This window comes from Capsicum annuum, chromosome 12, assembly GCF_002878395.1.
Source record: "Capsicum annuum cultivar UCD-10X-F1 chromosome 12, UCD10Xv1.1, whole genome shotgun sequence".
Lineage (NCBI taxonomy): Eukaryota > Viridiplantae > Streptophyta > Magnoliopsida > Solanales > Solanaceae > Capsicum > Capsicum annuum.
This window is the reverse complement of record NC_061122.1, coordinates 139,910,147-139,917,567: the sequence shown is the minus strand read 5'-3', so window position 1 is coordinate 139,917,567 and position 7,421 is coordinate 139,910,147. Positions and strand designations below refer to the sequence as shown.

The following is a 7,421-nucleotide window of genomic DNA, read 5'->3' as shown; positions in this document are numbered from 1 at the left end:
AGGTGGCCATGTAAATTCATGTTATGAAGATTCTGTGAGATGATGATTGGTTATTATTCCTACGTAGATTATTTACGAGGATTAGGTACAACCTACGACCCTTAGTTTGCCTTGTAGGTAGGGTTTCTACAATTCGTAGATTTCTCTAATTTCCATAAGCCTGCTTACACCCCGTATGTACAACCTATCACCTAGAGGATGCCTCATGGGTTTGAGTTAACTCATGTTTCCTACACTTATTAGGATAGATTATCAAATGTTTTTATAAATACTTATTTAATATTTTATTATTGGTTTATGAACTTTATACACCTTTAAAATTATTTTGAGTACAAAGATAAATTATTTATCTTTTAATTATTGTTCTTGGTTTTTAGGGTTTTAAATTAATTTTAGATTTGGGTTTGTACTATTATTCTTTGTATGTTAATTCTCATGCATTCATATGTAGAATTTATTCTTGAACTTAAAATCATGAATAGCTATGCCCCATAATTATTATTGTTGGAACACTTATAGATTAATAAAGTATCCGTAGTGAAATGTCATTCAAAATTGATTTCTTGAATATATTAGGATTTCCTTCATTTTTATTACTTTTCTAACAGTTATGAATGTTAGTTAGTCACCTGTATTTCATACTTGCTTTGGAGAGAGGTAGATATTGGGAAAATAAGATTAGTGTAATAATTTAAAGCTACCAACCTTTGTCTAACTAACTTGAGATAGCGAAGAGATAGTGATCTCAGATCTAGAACACGAGTTTGTAATGCAACACTCTAAGATGGAGAAGATATGAGTGAAATTCCCCAAACAAAGGTCTGGAGATAATTAGGTGATGCACAACTTGATAGATTTTTTCATAAAAGGCACCAAGATAGTTTGACAAGCATGAACAATCTGTGGAGTTGAGATGTCAAGTAAATATAATCCGAATAGTCATCTCATATTAATAAAAATTCTAATTTCCCATCATTTTTATTATTACTAATTTTTTTGCACACCCGACATTTTACTTTCTGCCCTTTGAAATTACATCAATGAGCTTATGATATATGTTTACCTATTCCTCATGGGATGGACCCCAACCTTATTAGGTTTTATATTTGACAAGAAATCGCTTTATATTTTTGATGAGTTTTATTTTGGGTGACATCATATATTGGCGCTGCTACTGGGAAATACGATTATATATTGATTAATTGAGGTTGTTGATGTTGGTTTCATTTGTTGGTTTTTAGTTTTCCATTACTTTTAAGGAATATACTAGTGTATGCGCAGTTCTTGGAGTCAAAGAAATACCCTAATTATATTTGATATTCATCTTGAACCGAACATACTAAAGACCATTATTTAGAGAAAGAAGAAGAGTATGAGTATGGATCCTAATATGAAAGGGTTCTTCATGACCTGGTGTCATTGAATCCTCCACTTCCGCATGGTGTTCAACAAACTATAGAGAAAAAACTGCATGATTAATAGCTGAAGAAAATGTTAGGTTTGCTCTAGACTTATGTGCTCAAGAAAGAGCTAGACAAGAGGATAAAGATCGTCATGAAGTACTCGATAAAGATAGAGTAAAATATGATAGAGTTCAACCAATTCCAGTTTATCAATATTTGATAATTTATGATTATCCAACAAAGGATATATGGATTGTTAAAAAAATTAAGACAAGTTCTATGATTCCTCTAGAATTGGCCATAGAAAGGAAATTTGATATTACGAGCGCAATGATCCAACTGCTGAATTTGAAGAGAGTGTTTCTTGGTTTTCCTACAGATGAGGTAAATATGCATACTATAAAGTTTGTGGGGATTTTCACTTTGTATAATCTATTGAGGGTGAGTTATAAATATCTATAACTCAAGTTGTTCCCATTCTCTCTTACAGGTACAACAAAGTTATGGTTATAAGAGCTCTCTCATGTGTCGATTACAACTTAAATAGAGTTGAAGAAATAGTTCTTGGACTAATTTTCTCACCTTCTAGAATACTATAGCTGAATGATGAGATTTATAATTTTGACAGTTATATTCAAAGGCACTCTTCGAGACATAGTTGTGGTTTAAGAAGAATCTAATGAATGTTACAAATAACAAAATCACAATGAGGAACATAGTAGAGATATTTTTCATAGCCTTGAATGCTTATTTCTAAGTTGTTCCTGATACTATTATAGTTGGACCTTTCAAGAGTCCTTGATGGGAAGAGTAACAAAAATCTTAGACCAAATTACTAAAACTAATTAAGGATACCATACTTGGGCGATAAATAGGTCAGTCAGTACTTATGATATTAGTGCTTCCAGTAAGTAGAGAGTCCTATATGAACTAGTTGCTCCAGAGGTAGCACAATTGAAGACTTAGATGGGTTTGTTGCTAAGAAAATTGCAACAATGGTGTAAGAAAAGATAAATGTTATGGGTGCTTGAGGAAAGGCTTTTAAAAATGAAGAGTTTGATTTTTAAGAGGTATTGATATACTTAGATTGAGAGATGGAAAGTTTTAGATCTAAGGGCCAAGGCTCTAAAAATGACATTTAGAACTTGAGGCATGGGAATTAAGGTCAGAACTACTATTGAGATAGGTATAGGGGTAAGAGTAGAGAGTATGTTGGTTACTGAGGAGAAAGGATAATTACCAGGAGAAGAGTTGTATTTATGTTCCATTGGGGCATCATGATGTTAGGTCTGAAAGTTTGAGAATGGAAGAATTACTTTGTAAGATTATTATAGATTTCGAGAGCCAAGAGAGTTGCTTTATAGAGATTAAGGCAGATATATTAGGGTTGGGCCAAAAAGTAGAATTGGATGATACCGTGATTATGCAGATTAAGAAACAATTTTGGATGATGTAGGCTACATTGCATCAATATCAACTGGGCATTCTTTGTAGCAATTAAATTTAGAATCTGAAGAATGATAGTCACTGCCTATCAATCACTACTCAGAGCGGTAAGGGTACCATTGATCTACCTATATTTATGGTTAATGATGAGAGTAATAATATGGTTAATTTTGATTATAAACCCAATGATGAAACTAGAAAGATTGTGACAAATGATAAGACATCGAAGAAACTGACGAGTCTAGAGAGATAAGCTAATAATGATAAAGGGGAGGGTAAGGATATCATAGTAGTTTTGAAGCCCATTACATGATATCCCCCACCTTATCCTCAAAGGTTGAAGAAGGGAAATATCAAACTGTCATGTTGATGTTGAAGGAATTATCTACGAATATCTTATTGTTGAAGCTTTAGAACAGATGCCTGGCTATGCAAAACTCATAAAGAATTTTGTGACTAAGAATCAGATAATGCGCTTTGATCTTGTTGATAATATGAGCCATTTTAGTGCTATTACCACGCAGTCTTTGGTTAAGAAATAAAAGGATCCCAAAGCTTTTAGTATTCTTTTCACCATTGGGTCCATAAATTTTGCACGAGCATTATGGGATTAGGAGCTAGTAATAATCTTATGCCGCTAGTTATATACAAGTAGTTGGGGTTGTGTCACCTAAGCTAATATTAATGATACTATTGGTGGTCGATCGTATTGTGAAGAAGTAGGTTGGTATATTTAGTGATGTGTTCGTGAAGGTAGCTTCTCTAATATTACCAACTGACTTTGTCATTTTCAATAGTGAGGAATATTTTATTATCCCTATCACCATTGTAAGGCCCACTATTTCCATGTGTAGGACATTGGTTGGCATAGAGATAGGAAAGATAAAATTTTAGACTTAAAGAGGAACATATCACTTTCAATATATGTCAGGTGATCCGGCAGCTAAAATATATATAGGTAGTTTATTTGATAGACATCACAGGTGAAGATAAACTATTTGTACCCATTTAGGAGAGTTTTTGTGTTGAATCAATGGTGGTAATGATCATAAATTTTGATAGCGACAATTTTGGTGAGCATGATGAGATGGTGAGGGTACTTGTTGGAAGAGTTTCTAATTCTTATCCACCACAAATGTTGGATCTTATTTTGAATAATAAATCAACACCACCAACATTGCAATCTATTTAGGAGCCATTGGTTTTGGAATTTAAAGCCCTCTTCTCTCATTTGCGTTATGTAATGAGAGGCAAATTTGTCCCTTATTTACATCTAACATCTTTCTCACTAAAATGATTTAATTATGTGATCTTGTAGGAAATATGATGAAGATGAATTGAGATCAAGCTGGAAGAGAATGAAAATGGGCAAGAGGAGAAAAAATTGAGGATTAGACAACCCTCAGATCCCGTGATCGCAGATAAAAAGTCAATTAAAATTTCTCCGACTGTAATATGACCACTACAATTGTGAGAGTCACAAACGCGATCAAGAGATGGCAATCAGAGAAGAGCAAAAAACTTACAAGGGCAAAAATGGAATTTTAGGTATCTTGATTCGAAAGCATAAAATGGCAAAACTCTGTGACATTTGGATAGCTATCTTTCATCCAATTTTGAGTGGGGGAAAACACTCTATTTTGAAGTTGAGAGATTAATTTTTAAATTTGATTCCAAGAGATTCTAGTTGTAGATTGAAATAAAAACATGGGTTTACTTTTATTTTTTATTATTATGGATCAAATTATTACAAATTTTGGTATATCTCTTTTATTTAATTTAATTAATAGCCAAATCACTATCTTGGGGTTATGTTTTATTAGGAATTAGATTTTATGTGAGTATTTATTATTAGTCCAAATAATTAGTTAAGAGTTATGTGTTTAATTTTTACTCTATGGTTGAATTGAGAATTGTGCGTAAAAACCCCAAACCCTTGGATCCCATTTCATCCTTGTAAGAGGGATATGGGTGAAGAGATATTGCATCGACACCTTGAAATAATTTCTTTCTAATCATTATATTAGAAATAGTGGTGTTAGTTAAATTGGCTATGTTCAATAACATCATCTTAGAAACAAAAATGCTAAGTTTGAGGTCATTAGTTTGTAATCTTATCGCACTCATGAGGTATTTAAATTAATCCTTGAGTACAATTTAGTGTTTATCGAAAGGCTAATACAAAGATCTTACGTCTAGACTTTCAAAAATTCTTAGCCAAAACTTGGAGTTACTATTGATTACCCATGCATGAACACTACTTAGGAGAACATAACCCCAAGATCCCTTTTTCTTTGATAAACTTAATAACTATTCAACCTCATATTAGTCTAATTTAGTGATTCTGTTCAACAACTTTGAACATTCAAATCCTCCAATTTACTTTCATTCTTTATTTAATATTCGCATTACGGGTTAGCACATAGTTAATTGTCAACACATGTAGATGTTGAAATCTAGCTTTCACTTCTCGAGGATTCAACCCCAACTCATGTTGGGTAAATATTGACATGATATCCTTGAATGTAAATGATTATGTAAGTTGAGCATTATAAAAATATCATTGTTTCCAGGGAGAAAAGCTTAGTTTTCCTTATCACGCTATTATAAGTGAAGTAAAGGTTAATCATAGTGTTTTTGTTAACATTGTTTGTTATTTTTATTCTTTTGTTAGGTTCTTTTAATAGTAATCATGCCAACATGAGGCATAATGGGAGCAATGAAGGTTTATTTTATGGACACCTCGAGGATGAGGATCATCTTTATGATTTGAGGCATATGAGTATAATCTGCATCCCTCCATCTTGGGGAAATGGGGTATTTTTTATCACAAGTTTGATGCTTCATATGATAAAAAGTAATGGTCTATTTGGGGGTCAAGCACATGAGGATTCAAACCTATATTTTTAAAACTTCATTGAGGAGTGTGCCCCATTTGATATGGCCATGTTACTCAAGAGTCTATTAAGTTGAGGCTTTTTCCGTTCTACTTAATTGGTGAAATAGTTTAATGGTTGAGATCCCTACCCAATGGGTCTATTAAATCTTTGTTATAACTTATGAAGGTCTTTTTGGATAGATCATTTCCTACACCTAGAATGTTATAACTAAGAGAGAAAATCATAAATGTTTGCTAACTTAGTGGTGAGACCTTATATGAGGTATGGCAAAGGTTCAATGACAAACTCGTGCAATGCCCAAACCATTAAGTTCCATAGAAGATGCTTCTACAAATATTTTATAGGTCATTGGACCAACTAAAAAAGATAGTGGTGGATAATACATTGGGTTGTTCTCTTTAAGGACACATATAAACTAATCGAGGTTGGTGAGGTTGTCATGTTCCAAAAAGGAGGAGAAGGAGTAAAGATAAACTACTATTAATAGAGAGTCACCTATTGAGAGTTAATTATCGTTATTTGATTTATCTTCAAGTCTCTTGCATCCTTGAAAAATGTTATTGATTTTGAGGGGTGGTGAATGAGTATTTTGTCCATGCCTGTTATCTGATTGTTAGTGCTAATCAAGTTAGAATTCATGGTGATCATTTGGTTTTAATAGTTTGATTATAAGTGGAAGTAGTCTCATTGATTATGTTGTAGTGTTTCTTGAGTACAAGTGAGGTTTTAAGTTAGGGATGTTGATGTGTGGAAAATATTTCACTTAATTACATCCAAATTCTTCCTTACTACAATGATTTAATTATATATATGCAACTAATTCTCCATTTAAATACATTAACATAAAATTTTTGTTATCTTGTAGGAAGTATGATGAATATGATTCGATATCAAGCTGGATGATAAGGAAAATGGGCTAGTAGAGAAAAAGTTGAAGATCAGACGACCCTTAAGTGCCGTGATCAAACTCTAAGGTTTGCAATCTTGTTGTAAAGTTAAGTCAAACATTGGCGATTGTAATATGACCATCGCAATTGGGGTAGTCACAAATGTGATCAAGAATTGGCAATCACAGTAGAGCAGAATAGTTACAAGGGCAAAAATAGAATTTTACAGATTTGGATTTGAAAACACAAAATGGCAAAATCCTTTCACATTTGGGAAACTATCTTTCATCCAAATTTTAGTGGGAAAAACACTTTAACTTTGGGTTGAGCTAACAAATTTGTTAATTTGATTCCAAGATATTCTAGTTTTAAATTAAAATTAAAGCTTGGGCGTAAAGTTCTTCTGATTATGATGGATCAAGTGCTTGCCTATTTTTGTATATCTCTTACATTTAATTTCATGAGTAGCTAAATCATTATCTTGGGGTTATGTTTTATTAGGTAGTAAATTGTGTGTGGGTATTGTTTGTTGGTCCAAATAATTACTTAATAGTGATGGGTTTGGCTTTTACTTTATGGTTGAATTTAGAATTTGGGCTGAAAACCCTAATTGCCTTAGATCCCATATCATCCTTGAAAGACAGATGTGGGTGAACGGTGATTCCAATCAAAACTTTGAACTTGCTTCTTTGTTCGCACTATCTTAGAAATAAGGGTTTCGGTTAAATTAGCTATGTTCATCAACATCATCATAGAAGTAAGGATGCTAAGTTTGAGGTCATGGG

The 7,421-nt window shown here is 32.7% G+C and overlaps 1 long non-coding RNA gene across 1 annotated transcript; it reads left to right on the top strand.

Moving 5' to 3' along the window:
* The first annotated feature begins 3,515 nt into the window (after nucleotides 1-3,515).
* LOC107850028 lies at nucleotides 3,516-6,880 on the top strand. Its single transcript, XR_001668412.2, has 2 exons — nucleotides 3,516-4,397; nucleotides 6,615-6,880. It is a non-coding gene; the product is annotated as an uncharacterized LOC107850028 (long non-coding RNA).
* The last annotated feature ends 541 nt before the right edge of the window (nucleotides 6,881-7,421 follow it).